The sequence below is a fragment of the Aquarana catesbeiana genome, linkage group LG04, assembly GCF_042186555.1.
Source record: "Aquarana catesbeiana isolate 2022-GZ linkage group LG04, ASM4218655v1, whole genome shotgun sequence".
Taxonomy (NCBI): domain Eukaryota; kingdom Metazoa; phylum Chordata; class Amphibia; order Anura; family Ranidae; genus Aquarana; species Aquarana catesbeiana.
Genome location: NC_133327.1, coordinates 195,408,572 through 195,425,972, shown reverse-complemented (window position 1 = coordinate 195,425,972; position 17,401 = coordinate 195,408,572).

The window sequence follows — 17,401 nt, the reverse complement described above, 5'->3', positions numbered from 1 at the left end:
AGGGATCAGCACCCAGCGCCTCCGAGACCACCGGCAATGGAGCAGCCTATCTGTTCCATTTGCCTCAGTGAGTATAGTGCAGAGAACTCTACTGAATTACAATGTACTCACACATACCATTCTGATTGTATCCACAGATGGGTACAACAAAATGCGACTTGTCCCTTGTGCCGGACATTTATTCCATATAGATTTTGTTTATGGTATGAAGGTAATGCATGCATTATTCTCGTCCTGGGGCTTGATGAAAATGGAGCCCCCATCCTGGATATCCAGAATGCATAGTATTCTCTTTCAGATCCCCTGAAAAAAACATGGGGTAATGTATAGTAGATGATGCCAAGAAAAAAAATATACTTCAGGCTATTAACACTGAAAAGGAGTCGCTTCATCTTGATTGAACTATCACCTCTCAGATGAACACTCCAGACATTCACCACTGAAAAGGAGTCACTTCAGAGTTTAGTGTCACTTTATTAACATCTTAGAAAAAAGGAGAGGAATTGGCCGGCTATAGGGGGTGGAGGAGGCCAGATTTATTTTTACACTAAACAATATCTTTATTTTTTAGTAAACATTCTGTAAAAATTCATAAACATCCATTAGTTAATGGTACTCCTATACTGCGCCTTCCCCTCACGTCTGTTTGGAACGAGCAGTGCACGTTAGTTGCAGTCATGTATACTGCAAAGCCCAGAGCTCATAGCCCATAGCATAAAGCCCAGAGCCCATAGCCCATAGCATAAAGCCCAGAGCCCAAAGCTTATAGCCTAGAGCCCAAAGCTCATAGCATAAAGTCTAAAGCCCAAAGCACATAGTTCATAGTCTAAAGTTCAAAGCCCAAAGCCCTTTTTGGGAAGTTGGATCATAAAAAATAATAAATGGAACGGAGTTTAGTGTCACTTCTTTACCAACTTACACAAAGGAAGTGTGATTGGGCGGCTAGGAAAGAAGGAAGCGCAAAGCCCAAAAGCCCATAGCCCAAAGCTACTTTTCTTCTTTATCGTACATCATAGGACACAGAGCCTTAAGTAATTACTTAATGGGTTATGGGCCACCTTCAGGTGTTGACACTAGTAAACCCAACCAAGGAAGTTCACTGCCTATATAACCCCTCCTCCTTCCAGGAGCACATCAGTTTTCTCGCCAGTGTTTAAGGTGTTGGTCACGAGTGAAGATGTGCTCTGAGGAACTCCAGGAGGGATCCATGCTGGATTTAAAAAGCCTCCACAACCGGATCCATCCACGCTACTGCAGCCACAGGATGGTACCCGGGCCTCGCACTGAAGAACAAGGTTTTGCCTGTAATGCTTCTCTTTGAGAGCTGGACCCCAGGAACCAGGACTCTTTTTGGTCTTGCTACATTACCTAAAGTTGTCCTGAGGGGAGCTATACAAGGCCCAAAGGAGTGGAACCCCTATTAAAAGGGACCCAGTCTTTGAAGGTTTAACTACGCTGCCCGCCGTGATGGGTGAAATTTGGATCTGTCTGTTTACAGCAGTATCCTGCAGCTAAGAAAAGGTAGGAGGAAAGCATAGAAACTGCAAAGTCCACCTATGACTTTTCCTTTAACATATAATGTTGTAATGCCTTAAAAACTCCTCTAAAAGGGAGTAAAAAATGTATATAGCCTGTTGATTCTGTGTTCAACAAGCGTGTGCCCTAGCAGCCGGAATGGGGCTCTCCTCTCCCCCTAATGGGGAAACTGAGTGAAGGGGGTACAGGTACTAGATACAGTGCATTGATATACTGTGATAAATGCAAAAAGCTGTTAAACTGCTAAGTAACCCCTCCGTCCGCCCATCCACCCACACTCCCAACCCCCCCCCCCCCCTTGTGGAATGTAGGGTGGCGTTTTTTAGTAAGGAAAACATTTACTTGTACATAAACTGTAAAGCGCTCTCTTAAGAGGGGAGACACGCCGCATGGCGGCTGCAGCCTCCTCTCCTCCTGGCTGTGTCACAAAGCCGTTTCGCGTGCACGCACAAGGCCAAAAGAATTCACTGAGGAGGGAGGGTCGCTCAAGGGGCGTGGCTTAGCGACAACACCGTGTGCGGACTCTAAAGCACACAGCGCACTACAATCAGGTTCACACCTGAGGGGCTTAAAAGCTAATGCTCTGAGAACACAAAATTGTCTACCAGAGCAGCTGAAGCAGGGCTGCCAGAGGACACAGGAACGCTGGAGCATGTGAGGGGGTTTACACAGGCATTTTCAGTACAGGAAAAGACATCATTGTTTTTAATCTATGCTGTTAGTGTTTTTCCTGCTATTGTCAGAAAATAGAACAGTTCTTAGAGTACCTCTGCTTTGTGCTTAGCACTATGGCTTCTAAAGGCTACTACTAAGGCACCCAAGGTTCCACCCCCAGGCGCTGGGAACTCCAGCCATGCCTCCCAGATATGGCAAGCCAGGGTGGGTCTTGGGAACCGATTGGCGCAACTGCTTCTCACACTTCAGCCCCAGTATACGTGACTGAAGATGCATTTTCCCCTGCCCTGCAGGGCTTAGAAGGAAGATTAGTGGCTTTAATCGCATCCTCCATCCAAGGCGATAGGAAGCATGCTAGATCCCTCTCTCCCACTCCAAACTCTTTATTAAGGGAACAATGGGGACAAGATGAGGTGTTACCCTCAAACGATCGAGAGGAAAAGCAAGCCGATTATTCCTCTGCTGAGGAAACAGCTGATGAATCAGCTTCACAATCTGAGGTACAAACCCTTACAGAAATGGTTTGTTCCACCTTCATACTACCCTTAACAGAGTTAGCTGAAGGTCCGGTTTTCTCTTGGGTTCTTTGAAACCTTTACAAACCTTTGCATGCGTTTTCAGTTCATGCATTACTAGAAAATTTTATTACGCTGAATTGGATCATCCAGATAAGCATTGTTTCCCTCCAAAGAGATTCTTAGTTCTCTATCCCATGGAGGAAAAGATTCACAAAAAGGTGGAAAGTTCCAGCAGTCTAACTTGTCCAGTAGACAATGTACAAATGCTTAAAGATCCAACAGATAAAAAGTTGGAATTCCTGTTAAGATCCTCTTTTTCTTTAGCAGGGACCATTACTCAGCCTGCAGTTGCAGCAATAGGTATCTGTCAGTCATTAAAGGACCAATTCACAAATGCTCTTAAAGAGCTCCCTGCACAACAGGCCCGTCAATTGGCCGAGTTCCCAGAAGCATTATATAGATGCTATATAAGATTCTATTCACCAGGCTTTCCACCTTGCGCTTGTGCTAATACACATGCGTAGAACCCTTTGGTAAAAGATTGGTCTGCCGAAGCACCTTGCAAGAAGCTTCTGACTAGTTTTCCTTTTCATGGGGAACGACTATTTGGCGATGATTTGGATAAATATATCCAGACGATTTCTAGTGGAAAGAGTACTCTTTTACCAGTCAAAATGAAGTATAAACGTCCTTCATTAAACTGACTTTTTTTCTCCCGCGCCAGGGGCATCCCCCTCTAGGCAGTGGCGACGGCTTCCACCATCAGACTCAAGAGGAAGGCCTCAGGGTCAGGTCCAGTCACAGAAAACATTTCAGCCACTATATACATAATTGAAAATACTTTTCCTCTGCCCTGCAGGGTCTAGAAGGAAAATTAGCGACTTTAATCGCATCTGCTATCTAAAAGGATTGGAAGCGTGTTAGATCCCCCTCCCCCACCTTAGACCCCTTATCAATGGAACAGTGAGTAGAGGATGATGGGTTACCTTCAGGTGATCAAGAAGAAAGGCAAACTGATTACTCCTTACAACTGCAGCTGAACCTTTTTCAGCCTTGCAATCTGAGATATTGCTGGTACAACTCTCTTATAGAGATGGTTCGTGCTTTTTCAAACTACCTCTAGTAGTCAGCTGATCGTTCAGTTTCGTTTTAGGTTCCTTAGAACCTTCACTGCTTTTTTTCATGCATTTCCTGTACATGTGCAGATCCACACAGAAATTCAACAGATCCATTCCGGATATAAAAGAATCTAAATCAGTTCCTGAAGATCCGCTGCTTTCTATGAAGTCGATCAGATCAGTAGTTTCTATCCTACAAGGAGGAAAACTTCTGGTGCCTATCGGCATCAGGGATGCATATCTGCATGTCTATATATTTCCCGCTCAACAAAGGTTTCTGCGGCTTCGAAGTAGAACAGCAGAATTTCAGTTTATAGCCTTGCCCTTTGGGCCAGCTACAGCACCCCGAGTGTTCACAAGAGTGCTAGCCCCACCTCTAGCCAGGTCAAGGGCACAGGGCTTAAACAGTCTTGGCATACCTAGACAATCTATTGCTAATAGACCAATCGGTGTTTGGAGTAAGGTTTACGCATTACAACCAGTTACCTGGTTGCGTTCTCAACCTAGTGAGGTCTCCCTTAAAACCGCTAAAAAAGGGGGAGTATTTGGGTCTGCTCATAGCCCAGAAAAAGGGGGTGTTCTTGCCCAGGCAAAAGACAACTCCATAAGAGATGGTCAGGTCAAAAGGAGATCCCTCCATTCACCTTTGCATGAGGTTGTTAGAAAGGATGGTGGCTTCATTTGAAGCAGTTCCCTATACCCAGTTCCATTTGAGACTGTTGCAAAACAGTATTCTATCTGCTAACAAGACGATCCAAGCTTTGGACTTGCCAATACGGCTGTCCCCAAGGGTGTTCCAAATTCTCAATTGGTGTTACTAACCAGAATCTGCTGAAAGGAAGATCCTTCAGACCTGTTATCTGGAAAGTGGTAACAACAGATGCCAGCCTTTCAGGCTGGGGAGCAGTACTAAAGTAGACAACTGTCCAAGGACAGTGGTCAAGAACCGAAAGAGCCTCGCCCATCATCAGCCTAGAGATTTGGGCAGTGCGTCTGGCTCTAAAGACCTGGACTTCTAGGTTAAGGGATTGTCCTGTCAGGATCCAATCTGACATTGCCACAGCTGTGGCCTATATCAATCACCAAGGGGGCACCAAGAATCTCTCAACTCAGAGAGAGGTGAACCATATTTTAACTTGGGCAGAAAGGAATGTCCCATACCTATCGGCAGTCTTCATTCCAGGAATAGAGAATTGGCAGGTGAATTACTTAAATCACCAGCAGTTATTCCCAGGGGAATGATTTCTTTACCTGACATACCTGTAGTTTCGGGCTGTTTGTCAGAGATGGGGAACTCCAGACGTAGATCTTCTAGCGTCCAGTTCAGCATAAAGTTAGTCAACTTTGTGTCCACAACAAAGGATCCATTCGCATGCAGAACAGATGCGTTGTTGATACAGTGGGATCAGTTTTTACTGATCTATGCATTTCCCTCTATTCAATTGCTGCCTCGATTTCTTTGCAGGATCAAGCGGGAAAGAAAACCGGTAATTCTGGCAGCCCCAGCGTGGCCTAGAAGGTCATTGTATGCAGTAATCGTAAAGATGGCAGTGGAGGATCCATGGTCCCTTCCACTAAGGCCAGACTTGTTCTCGCAGGGGCCGATATTCCATCCTACTCTACGAATGCCAAATGTAAAGGCCTGGCTATTGAAACCCACATTCTGAAGAAACGTGTGCCTACCGGGTCAGTTATCTCTACTTTGATTAATGCAAGGAAACCAGCTTCCAGAACTATACATTATAGAGTCTGGAAGGCTTATGTTTCCTTGTGCGAATCCAAGGATGACACCCTTGGAGATATATCATAGGCAGAATTCTTGCTTTTCTACAATTAGGCGTAGAGATGAAGTTGGCCTTGAGTACTATTAAAGTCCAAGTCTCAGCTTTATCGATTTTACTTCAAAAACCGCATTCCTAAACCAGGGTTTTATGCAAGGGGTGATGCGGATTGATCCGCTAGTTAAATCACCTTTAAGCCCTTGGGACTTGACTTTAGTCAGTCTAGTCTAGTTTTGTCAGTTACAAAAACAGCCATTTGAACCGATACAGCATATTCCCTTAGTCCTTCTGTCAAGGAAGCTGGTATTTGTGGTTGCTATATCCTCAGCAAGGAGGGTTTTCAGAATTGGCTGCTCTTTCTTATAAAGGGCCATATTTGATTATTCATCAGGACAGAGTGGTGTTACGCCCTCGTCCAGGCTTTTTGCCAAAGGTGGTTTCAGGTTTTCACCTGAACCAAGATATTTTCCTCCCATTGTTTTTTCCAAAACCATGTTCCAGGAAAGAAAAGTCACTACATTGTCTTGATGTGGTAAGAGCAGTGACAATCTATTTAAAGGCAACTGCTCAAATTCTTAAGACTGATGTCTTATGTATTCTGCCAGAGGGCCCTAAGTGGACAGGCAGCGTTGAAATCCACTGTTCCTAAGTGGATTCGGCAAGTTATGATTCTAACTTATGATTTAAGGGGTAAGATTCCCCCTTTTCAAGTTAAGGCGCATTTTATCAGAGCGGTTAGTGCTTCTTGGGCAGTGCGTCACCAGGCCTCCATGGCTCAGATCTGTAAGACCGAAATTTGGTATTCAGTGCATACATTCACAAAAGATTTTTTATCAGGTGGATGTAAGGAGGTGTGAGGATATCGCCTTTGGACGCAGTGTACTGCAGGCAGCAGTATAAGTCCTCAAGTCTGTGGGTACCCTGCGGGTTGTTTCTCCCTCCCGTCAAGTAGCATTGCTATGGGACGTCCCATTAACCACTTGCCGACCGCCTCACGATATACGTCGGCAGAATGGCACGGGCAGGCAGAATCACGTACCTGTAGGAGGCGGCCGATATTTCTTCGCGGGCGATTAGAGGTGAGGGGGGAGGCCATCCATTTGTGGCTACCCCCTCCCGATCGCTCCCGGCGAATGAAAATCCTTCCTCTGCCTCTGTAATGTAAACAGAGGGAGAGGAAGTGATGTCATCCCTCCTCGAGCCGGTCTTTTCGTTCCGGCGCCGAGGAGAGAAGACATCAATGTAAGTTACACCAACACTACACTAACAGTATTACACACTAGGCACACTTTTCACCCCCCATCACCCCCTCTGTACCCCCTGTCACACTGACACCAATAGCAGGTTTTTTTTTTTGCATTGGTGTCAGTTTGTGACAGTTATAAGTGTTAGGGCAGTTAGGGCTAGCCCCCTTTAGGTCTGGGGTACCCCCCTTTAGGTCCAGGGTACCCCCCTAACCCCCCCCAATAAAGGTTAACCCCTTGATCACCCCCCCATCACCAGTGTCACTAAGCAATCGTTTTTCTGATCGCTGTATTAGTGACACAGGCGACGCTAGTTAGGGAGGTAAGTATATAGGTTCGCTGTCAGTGTTTTATAGCGACAGGGATCCCCATATACTACCTACTAAAGGTTTTAACCCCCTGATTGCCCCCTAGTTAACCCTTTCATCAGCGATCACCGTATAAGTGTTACGGGTGACGCTGGTTAGTTTGTTTTTTATAGTTTATTACAGTTTTAGGACATCCGCCGTTTATTACCTTATAAAGGTTTAACCCCCTAATTGCCCGACGGTGATATAAGTTACGTTTTTAGGGTCAGATAAGGTCTGCGTCGCCCCAGGCAGCGTCAGTTTAGCGCCAGTACCGCTAACATCCACGCACGCAGCATACACCTCCCTTAGTGCTATAGTATCTGAATGGATCGATATCTGATCCGATCAAATCTATACTAGCATCCCCAGCAGTTTAGGGTTCCCAAAAACGCAGTGTTAGCGGGATCAGCCCAGATACCTGCTAGCACCTGCGTTTTGCCCCTCGGCCCAGCCCTGCCCAGCCCACCCAAGTGCAGTATCGATCGATCACTGACACTTACAAAACACTAAGCACACATAACTGCAGCGTTCGCAGAGTCAGGCCTGATCCCTGCGATCGCTAACAGTTTTTTGGTAGCGTTTTGAATCAGTCGCTAACAGACAGGAGCTTTTTTGCCTGTGAGTCTCACTAGTGTACCCCTAAATTTAGAGCCCAAAATGGCAAATCAAAAGGTACACTAGTGAAGAGGCCTACACGTTTCTGGGCATGACAGATAGTGAAGAGGAAGTCACTCATCTGTCAGATTTAGGCTCAAAATATGATCCTGTAGAGGACAGCGGCTCCATGACAGATAGCTCTGACGACGGAGTTGTGGTCCCTGCTAAGGTCAGGCATACCAGACCCCAATCTTCTTCTTCTGTCCTTGAAGTGCAAGAACCGCAGGTCCCTCGTATGGAGCAGAGAAATACTAGCACCGCTATTCCTTCTGGTGAACTGGCAAGCACCAGCGGCCTAGTACATCCTGGTCGTATATCCAGCACTGCAGTATCACGTGGTGACGTGACGAGTCCCATAAGTGCAATTCAAGCTGGCAAGATGGCAAGCACTAGTAGTGTCCCGCTGCCACCAAGAAGACGAACACAGGCCCGTCGTGCCCATAGTGCCCTTCCTGCTGCATTCGCCAATCCGAATTGGGTACCCACCACTTCTGCAGCACCCGTACTTCCCCCATTCACTGGCCAACCCGGATTTCAGGAGGAAACAGTTGATTTTACGCTACTGGATTTTTGTTCGCTGTTTTTCACCGAAGATCTCTATAGATCTAATGTGGACCAAAGCAATTTATACGCTGGTCAACACATCGCCGCTAATCCCCAGTCCTCCCTTGCCAGAGATTGGAGACCAATTACGGTCTCCGAATTTAAGCTCTTTCTGGGCCTTTCCCTCAACATGGGCATAAATAAAAAGAGTGAGTTGCGGTCATATTGGTCCACTGACCCAATTTACCATATGCCCGTGTTCTCTGGTTCCATGCCCAAGGCGCGATACGAGCAGATTTTGCGGTTCATGCACTTCATTGACAATGAACTCTGTCGTCCTCGTGGAGACCCTGGATACGATCGGCTCTACAAAATTCGGCCCCTCGTAAACCACTTCAACGTTTTGCAGACTTGTTTACTTCCCATCAAGTTGTCTGCGTTGATGAGTCCCTGATTACATTTTCTGGCCGCTTGTCATTCAAACAGTACCTTCCCAGAAAGCGTGCCAGATACGGGGTCAAGATGTATAGCCTGAGGCCCTGTCACAGAGCTTATACATGTAGTTTTATGGTTTATGAGGGCAAAGATAGTCACGTAGAGCCGACAAACTGCCCTGACTACATAGAAAGCGCTGGCAAGATAGTGTAGGACTTGGTGTCACCCTTATTCGGAAAGGGGTACCACTTGTACGCGGACAATTATTACACGAGCGTGCCACTTTTTAGTCACCTTTTTGATCATCAGATTGGAGCATGTGGCACCCTGCGACCTAATCGCCGGCGCTTTCCCCAGCGGCTTGTAGATTCCCGTCTTAGGCTGGGGGAGAGAGCCTGCTTGCAGTGTAATAATTTGCTCGCTATGAAGTGGAGGGACAATAAGAATGTTTTCCTTCTTACTTCCCTTCGTGCAGACACGCCGGTCCAAATTACTACGGCGACTGGTGTTCTGGAGAAACCCCTCTGTGTCCTCGAATATAACCAAAATATGGGAGGGGTGGACCTCAACGACCAGTTGTTGGCGCCGTACCTAGTTGCCCGTAAGGCCAGACGCTGGTACAAAAAAGTGTCTGTTTATTTATTTCAATTGGCTTTGCTGAACGCTCATGTGCTATACAGAGCTTCAGGACGGACTGGATCCTTCCTTAAATTCCAGGAAGAGATCGTCAGAGCCCTTCTGTTTCCAGACGGTGCTCCACCTCACCTTCCCCAACCAAATGCAGTAAGCCGGCTGCATGAGAGGCATTTCCTTATGTCCTCTCGAGTACCCCTACCCAACGAGCCCCCCAAAGAAGATGTCGTGTCTGTAGCAAGCGCGGATTTAGGCGTGACACCCGGTATTATTGTCCCTCCTGTCCTGACAATCCTGGTCTATGCATTGGTGAATGTTTTGAACGCTACCATACACTAGTTGAGTTTTAGCGTAGGGTACAGCATTGCACAGACTAGGACACACTTTCACAGGGTGTCCCAAGATGCCATCGCATTTTGAGAGACCCAAACCTGGTACCAGTTACAAAAGTTAAAGTTACTAAAAAAAGTGTAAAAAAAAATAAATAAACAAAAAAAATATAGAATAAAAAAAACAAAAATAGTTGTCGTTTTATTGTGTTCTCTCTCTCTATTGTTCTGCTCTTTTTTACTGTATTCTATTCAGCAATGTTTTATTGTTATTATGTTTTACCATGTTTGCTTTTCAGATATGCAATTTTGTTATACTTTACTGTTTACTGTGTTTTGTTGGTAACCATTTTTTTGTTTTCAGGTATGCCATTAAGCTGCAGAGCGGATTTATTTATCTTGACAGCAACAGCGTTTGCTCCCACGATATATAAAGCCGTGACTCCAGCGCTGTCGGAGGTGATTTCACCACCACAGTTACATACTTCAGCATATATGCCGAAGCGTGGGGGCAGCAGTGGGTGGAGGAGCGATTTGCTCCTGCCTTTTGTGGGAGGATGCCCCCATGCTTCGGCATATATATACGGTGCATGTATGCCCATCATTAGAAGTGGATGGATGAAGGGAGGTATTCTAATGGTGGGCATACCCACCGATCAATATCTTTTTTTCGTTCAGCCCACAGGCTGCATGAAAATTAAGTTTACAATATATGCCCAACAAGGACCAGCAACGTACTGATATGTTGCTGGACTTTGAGTGGTTATACCAGAATGATGCCTGCAGGTTTAGGTATCATCTTGGTATCATTCTTTTCAGCCAGTGGTCGGCTTTCATGTAAAAGCAATCCTAGTGGCTAATTAGCCTCTAGACTGCTTTTACAAGCAGTGGGAGGGAATTCCCCCCACCGTCTTCCATGTTTTTCTCTGGCTCTCCTGTCCCAACAGGGAACCTGAGAATGCAGCCGGTGATTCAGCCAGCTGACCATAGAGGTGATCAGAGTGGCTCCAAACATCTCTATGGCCTAAGAAACCGGAAGCTACGAGCATTTTATGACTTAGATTTCGCCAGATCTAAACAGCACCATTGGGAAATTGGGAAAGCATTTTATCACACCGATCTTGGTGTGGTCAGATGCTTTGAGGGCAGAGGAGAGATCTAGGGTCTAATAGACCCCAGTTTTTTCAAAAAAGAGTACCTGTCACTACCTATTGCTATCATAGGGGATATTTACATTCCCTGAGATAACAATAAAAATGATTAAAAAAATAAAAATGAAAGGAACAGTTTAAAAATAAGATAAAAAAGCAAAAAAATAATAAAGAAAAAAAAAAAAAGCACCCCTGTCCCCCCCCGCTGCTCTCGCGCAAAGGCGAACACAAGCGTCGGTCTGACGTCAAACGTAAACAGCAATTGCACCATGCATGTGAGGTGTCACCGTGAACGTCAGATCGAGGGCAGCAATTTTAGCAGTAGACCTCCTCTGTAAATCTAAAGTGGTAACCTGTAAGGGCTTTTAAAAATGTATTTAGTTTGTCGCCACTGCACGTTTGTGCACAATTTTAAAGCATGTCATGTTTGGTATCCATGTACTCGGCCTAAGATCATCTTTTTTATTTCATCAAACATTTGGGCAATATAGTGTGTTTTAGTGCATTAAAATTGAAAAAAGCGTGTTTTTCCCCCAAAAAATGCGTTTGAATAATCGCTGCGCAAATACTGTGTGAAAAAAAAAATGAAACACCCACCATTTTAATCTGTAGGGCATTTAGTTAAAAAAAATATATAATGTTTGGGGGTTCAAAGTAATTTTCTTGCAAAAAAAAATAGCTGGTGAGGTGGCAAGCAGAAGTAGTGTCCCACTGCCACCAAGAAGACAAACACAGGCCCGTCGTGCCCATAGTGCCCTTCCTGCTGCATTCGCCAATCCTAATTGGGAACCCACCACTTCTGCAGCACCCGTACTTCCCCCATTCACTGGCCAACCCGGAATTCAGGTGGAAACAGTTGATTCTACGGCACTTGATTTTTATTCGCTGTTTTTCACCGAAGATCTCTATAGATCTATTGAGGACCAAAGCAATTTGCCACTATTCCCCAGTCCTCCCTTGCCAGCGATTGATAACCAATTACGGTTTCCGAATTTAAGATCTTTCTGGGCCTTTCCCTCAACATGGGCATAACTAAAAAGTGTGAGTTGCGGTCATATTGGTCCACTGACCCAATTCACCATATGCCCTTGTTATCTGCCTCCATGACCAGGGCACGATATGAGCAGATTTTGCGGTTCATGCACTTCAACAACAATGAACTCTGTCGTCCTCGTGGAGACCCTGAATACGATCGGCTCTACAAAATTCGGCCCCTCGTAAACCACTTCAACCAACGTTTTGCAGACTTGTTTACTCCCCATCAAGTTGTCTGCGTTGATGAGTCCCTGATTAAGTTTTCTGGCCGCTTGTCATTCAAACAGTACCTTCCCAGCAAGCGTGCCAGATACGTGGTCAAGATGTATAAGCTCTGTGACAGGGCCACAGGCTATACATGTAGTTTTATGGTTTACGAGGGCAAAGATAGTCACGTAGAGCCGACAAACTGCCCTGACTGAAGAAGCGCTAAACTGCTGGAGACGCTAGTATAGATCTGATCAGATATTGATCCGTTCAGATACTATTCCACTAACGGAGGTGTATGGTGCGTGCGTGGGTGTTAGCGGTACTGACGCTAATCTGACGCTGCCTGGGGCAACGCATATCACCGCCGGGCGATCAGGGGGCTAAACCTTTATTCGGTAATAAACGGCGGGTGCCCTGACACTATAAACAATAAACGAACTAACCAGCATCACCCGTAACAGTTATACGGTGATCACTGGTGAAAGGGTTAACTAGGGGGCAATCAAGGGGTTAAAACATTAGGTAGTATATGGGGGTCCCTGACGCTATAAAACGCTGACGGCGAACCTAAATATTTACCTCCCTAACTAGTGTCACCAGCGACACTAATACAGTGATCAGAAAAATGATTGCTTAGCGACACTGGCGACAGGGGGTGATCAAGGGGTTAAAACTTTATTAGGGGGGGTTAGGGGGGTACCCTAGACCTAAAGGGGGCGAACACTAACTGCCCTACCACACTAACTGTCACAAACTGACACCAATGCAGTAATCAGAAAAAAAAAAAAAAACTGCTTGGTGTCAGTGTGACGGAGGGGGGGGGGGGGGGGGGAAATCGGGGGATAAAGGGGGGTGTAAAGTATGCCTGGCATGTTCTACTGTGTGTGTGTGTTTGTGCACTCACATTGCAGTCTTCTCTCCTCGTCGCCGGAACGGAAAATGCCGAGCCGAGGAGAGATGACATAATTTCCTCTGCCTCTGTGTACTATACAGAGGCAGGGGAATGATCTCATTGGCTGGGAGCGATCGCGGGGGGGGGGCACGAATGGATGGCCTCCCCCTCATCTCTGAACGCTCCCTGACCAAAGCCAACCGCCTTGGGCACCGGGGGGGGGGGGGGTCCCCCGCCCACGGGAAGGCAATCATGTACCAGGTACGTGATTTTGCCTGCCCGTGCCATTCTGCCGCAGTATATCTGCGTTAGGCGGTCGGCAACTGGTTAAGGTAAATGCATGCTATGCCTATTGTCGCCACCGGGGGCTGCCAAGAGCACATACCTTCTCATGCTGATGTCTGTCTCAAGTGTTCACGCTGCACAAGCTCCTCCGGCCGGCTCAGGTAGGATGGGATGGGGGCTCTCCTTAGGGATATCTCCCCCCAGACTAGGGGGAGGCCGCAGGTGGGTTGCAAGGCAGTTAAACACCTCAATTTCACCGCCATTTTGCCACGTGCATGGCCCCATCTCTACCGGCCTCTCTCCTTCCTCCCCCTCCCCCAGCCTTCCCCCCATGCTGATTCCAGAGGGTCGTCTCGCACTGGAAGCGTGCGGCTTTCGAAAAACGAGGGGGGGGGGGGGGGGGCGTCAGCACAGTGTGCTCAGACGCCCAAGAGCCGGCTGCAGGCTATTAAAGGCACTTATTACAGGTGCACTAAGCCTTTTGGAGGGACACAGAGCTGACGGTCGCATGTAATGTGGGACACAGGCATTCTCCTAGGCAGCATTTACTAAGGTAACACCAGACTGGGCATTTGGTAGCAAGGCTTTTAGCCAGACTACATCGCTCAGCAGTCAGTGTTCATTTTGTGATACCTCCACCTTGTTGCTTTGCACTATGGGTAGAAGAGGTTCAAACACCCCAAGAACCAGAGACTCTAGGGGATCTCATTCAGGTTCTGAGGACCCCTAAACATTGCTAACTACAGAAGTTAGTTAGCAATGTTTAAAGATACTTCAACAATTGATATGTGAAATAGTGGGCTAGTCATGACCTACTCCTTTAACTGAGTCCATCTGAAGTTTTCAGAACAGCAAAAAAAAAAAAAAAAAAAAAATTTTGTAATCGCTTCTAATCCATATATGTTTTTTTTTATTAATTTTTTTGTGACAGGATCTTGTGCATTTCAGAATAGTCTCCATCCACTATACTAATATGTATTGTATAGCTCTAACATTGTGTGTGTTTTTCTTCTCCTCAGGTTTACCCACAGTTCCTGTATTAACCCCACAAATGAATAATTCCCTCGCCTTTGTTTGTCTAAACCCAGCAGTCTCTTTGCCAGGTAATTTTATGTCGGGCTGCTTTGAAACACTTGATATTACAGAACGTGTGTGTGAAATTCTAACGAATGTTGTAGATTCTCTTTATGAAATCCCCAGAGTGTGTTGGGTAACACAGTTGACAGACCAGCAACTGTCAGACTTAAGGTGACATCTGAGGCTCTGATTGGTACTGATCAGCAATTACAGTACTCTTAAACTTAAAATGAACAGGGCTCTAATATTTGGGGTTGACAATTTCAGATGTTTGACATAATGGTTTTGTTAGGTTAATTAATTGAATAAAACAAAAAAAGCCCAACAAACTTTGGTTTATAAGATTTATGCCGCGTATGCACATGCGTACCCATCTATTGACTTTCATTCTGAGAGGGGGAGGGGGTTCCAGTACCTCTAAAGTCCCATCCTGAATGGCATGTTTTGAATTTTTCTTTCCTGCAACCCGTAGTTGCAGGGGAAAAAAAAATTAAAAAATAAAATCTATGGCCTGCCTAACCAACTTTAAATTCACATCTAGTGATACTTAAGAGCTCCAGTCTTTTTTTTTTTTTTCTTTTTTAACCACTTACAGACCACCCAACGCATATATACTGTGGCAGAGCTGCTCTACTGCGCGAAACAATGTACTTGTACGTTGTTTTGTGCACTAGATACTGTGGGCACCTGCTGCACAGCGGGGAAGAAAAAACGTGGGTCCGGCGGACCCGATATCCGCTGGCCATCCACGATCGCTCCAGAGAGGCAAAACTGGGATCTGCCTATGTAAACAAGGCGGATCCCGTTCTGACAGGGAAGTACACCGACATCTTCTGTTCCTAGTAATCAGGAACAGCTATCTCTGTGTTCTCCCTGTCAGTCCATCCTCCACACAGTTAGAAAAACACTAGCAGGGAACACAGTTAACCCTTTGATCACCCCTGATGGTAACCCCTTCCCTGCCAGTGTTAGTTATACAGTAATAAGTATATTTTCTAGCACTGATCACTGTATTGGTGTCACTGGTCCCCAAAAAGTGTCACTTGGGTCAGATTTGTCCGCTGCAGTCCTACCACTAAAAATGGTTGATCCCCGCCATTACTAGTAAAAACCAATAAAAAAAAAAAAAAAAATCCCTAAATCTATCCCAAAGTTTGTAGACGCTATAACTTTCGCGCAATCAATATACGCTTATTGGGATTTTTATTACCGAAAATATGTAGAAGAATATAAATATTGGCCTAAAGAAATTATTTTTACATTTTTTTGGGGGGATATGTATAACAGCAGAAAGTAAAAAAAAAAAAAAAAATGTTTTTTTTAAATTGTCAGTCTTTTTTGGTTTATAGCGCAAAAAATAAAAACTGCAGAGGTGATCAAATACCACCAAAAGAAAGCTCTTTTTGTGGGGGAAAGAAAAAAAAAAGGACATCAATTTTATTTGGGTACAGCGTCGCATTACTGGGCAATTGTCAATTAGCCACTTCAATACCAGGCACTTATACACCTTCCTGCCCAAGCCAATTTTCAGCTTTCAGTGCTGTAGCAAATTGAATGACAATTGCGCGGTCATGCTACACTGTACCCAAACAATTTTTTTTTTTATTATTTTGTTCCCACAAATAGAGCTTTCTTTTGGTGGTATTTGATCACCTCTGCGATTTTTATGTTTTGCGCAACAAATAAAATAAGACCGAAAATTTTGAAAAAAAAAAAAAAAAGTTTTCTTTCTTTCTGTTAAAATTTTTTGTAAAAAAGTATGTTTTCTTCTTCAATGAAGGGCACTGATAAGGCGGCACTAATGGACACCAATGAGGTGGCACTGGCATGCGGCACTAATGGGCACTTGTAGGCGGCACTAATGGGCAGAGATGGACACTGATAGGTGGCATTGCTGGGCATCACTGATTTTTATTGTGCCATAGAGGTGTCAGTCAGTGCCCATTTGTGGGTACTGATTGGCATATGTTGGGCATTCATTTTCACATGTGGATGGCCATGGGGGATGTACCTGGCCATCCACATCTTAGGAGCTTCCCTGGTGGTCCTGGCGGCTTCCCTGGTGATCCAGTGTGGGCAGCCGCTGATCGGCTCTCCTCTACTCGCGTCTGTCAGACGCGAGTGAGGAAAAGCAGATCAATGGCTCTTCCTGTTTACATCGCGATCAGCCGTGATTGGACAAGGCTGATCACGTGGTAAAGAGCCTCCGAGATCGGTGTGTCAGACTGACACACCGCACCACCGATCGCCGTGATGCGTGCCCCCATGGGCACACGGCGGCTGTTATCCTGTAGGACGTCATATGACACCCAGTAAGGATAACTGAACCACCGCCTGGCCGTCATTCTGCTATAGGTCGGACGGGAAGTGGTTAAAGTAACGCAGTGCAGTATCGCATACAAATGGCCTGGTCATTAAAGGCGTAAATCCTTCCAGGGCTGAAGTGGTTAAAGCACCCCGTGATAGCAAATTGGCATAAGCTACATATGCTATCATTTGTGTTCCTTGTAAATGCAATGTGACTCACAGTCTCCTGTCGAATCTGTAAGCATCCATCAATAGTTACGGGCATCTGAAGCTCGGTTGGACTTTCTTCCGGGATACGGTGCAGCTGGCTACCCAGCATGCACCTCCCGATCTTGCGCCTGTTCAGTGTGAAGAAAGAGAGGTGCACTCGGCACAGAGGATGCCAGTTAACTGCTACAATTGATGACACATATATCCGCAGAACCAACGGGCGGGAGGATATGACGTACCTCGTCAGGTAATACTCAAGTGCAGCTCTTCAGGAAGCCTAAAAGGTATTTAAACATTGGGGGAACAAAAAAAAAAAAAAAATACCCAAACAATGATGGAATAGCGGTAAGCAATGCCTGGGGCCAAAGTGGAAAAACTGTGTGGAACTCCGCTTTAGATTATTTTATGAAGTCTA